Source organism: Charadrius vociferus, unplaced genomic scaffold (genome assembly GCF_000708025.1).
Source record: "Charadrius vociferus isolate BGI_N301 unplaced genomic scaffold, ASM70802v2 scaffold649, whole genome shotgun sequence".
In the NCBI taxonomy this organism is placed as follows: Eukaryota; Metazoa; Chordata; class Aves; order Charadriiformes; family Charadriidae; genus Charadrius; species Charadrius vociferus.
The window spans coordinates 189,744-191,333 of record NW_009650124.1 but is presented as its reverse complement, the minus strand read 5'-3'; positions in this window follow the sequence as shown (position 1 = coordinate 191,333).

Here is a 1,590-nt window from a genome sequence, read left to right as displayed (position 1 = left end):
AGGTAAACTGAGACAGAAAGCTGGGCTGCACGGAGCAGCCATGCAGGGAGAAACGGTAATTACAGTGAGTGCAAAGCAGCATCAGACTGCATTTCTTTCACACTTCACATCTACTATTATCTCCTTAATAGAAACCCCCCACACACTCTGCCATCTTTATGTGTTTAGAGGGGGCTGAGGCAGAAATGAATCAATAACCAGTTTTTGCTACCCTCCCTTCAAATTCTGAGTACTTAAACATTCTTCATTTTCTCTCAGTGCTGCTACTAGCCTGCCTAATAGTCATACTTCAGGTCTGACAGCTCATGGAGGCACTAAGGAATATCATGTTCAGTGTTTGGTACAGACATAAGGTAAATATAACCTGTGTCACCACTGCCCTTCAGAGCTTTGTATAGTTCCTTCTATTATACAAATATTATCCTATAGTTTAACTTCAACGTCCTCCTCAAGCTGTATGCAGGAGGACATAGACTGAAAAGGGTACATAACCAGATAAACCAAAGGTTAAGCCAGTTCTCGTAGCGAGTTTCAGCCACAGCTTTCTTCACTCCTTGGATACCTTTTGGATGACAACATTGGCTGGAACTGATTTTGGCTGGAGAGCTGAAGAAGTTTTTCTCCCGAAGCATCATTCCCACATAAGGGTTCCAACACAGCTCTCTCTCCTGATACTGGTCTTTACAGGCCTCACTCCTTTAATTTTCTCTTTAGACAGTAAAATCAGTGTGAAATCTTCTGATGGTCTAAGCGCACATCACGATCTTGACCTCTATGAAGTTTGCTGCTTTAGATTGAGCAGTTTTCCACAATGTTTGCTTACATTCATTAAAATCTGTGAACATTTTTTTCCCACAATTGTCACAGTTTATTTCAAGAATGTCCTCAGTCACCAAAAAAAAAAAAGAAAAAAGGCCTTTTAAAGACATCAACCACGAAAGAAAGTCAAATGCTAAGCCTAGTGAATGTGTTCTGATCAGAGCTCAAAAGTTAATTTGAGGGGGACTACAGTTGTATTTCGAAGCTATGTTTGTTACAGGAATATTGGCAGAATAACCATCCTGTCTCAGATTAATTCATCCAGGACAAATATGTGTTCTCCTTGGCCAGAAGTCCTGCTTTCCCCTTACCTTGGGGTTTCTTGGCATCAGTGAGACCAGACTATGGCCCATGGTATTACATGAAAATGCTGGAGTGCTAAAGAGGTGTGCCACTTTGCTGAACCACTCTCACAACTTGCAAAAAAAAAATCTTAGTGAAATGCCTTTACAACACTTTAGCTAACTCAGTAGGAAATACGGCATTTAATAATCGCATTATTGAGTGATTACTAACATATTAAAAAAGGTCATTTTCATATATATGTAAAAGGCTATGTTCATATAGATATCATTTCTATATGAAAATATGAGTTATATTTATTGCCAGTGTAACATCTACTGATTCCACAGAAGCTATATTAGGAACTAATTTTGCTCCTGAAGTCTGTTTTCCTATTCTATATTAGCTACATTATATTATCTCCCTCCACAGGCAAAATTGCATTTACTTCAAACTTGATTTGATGCAATTATCTAGGAATAAATGATC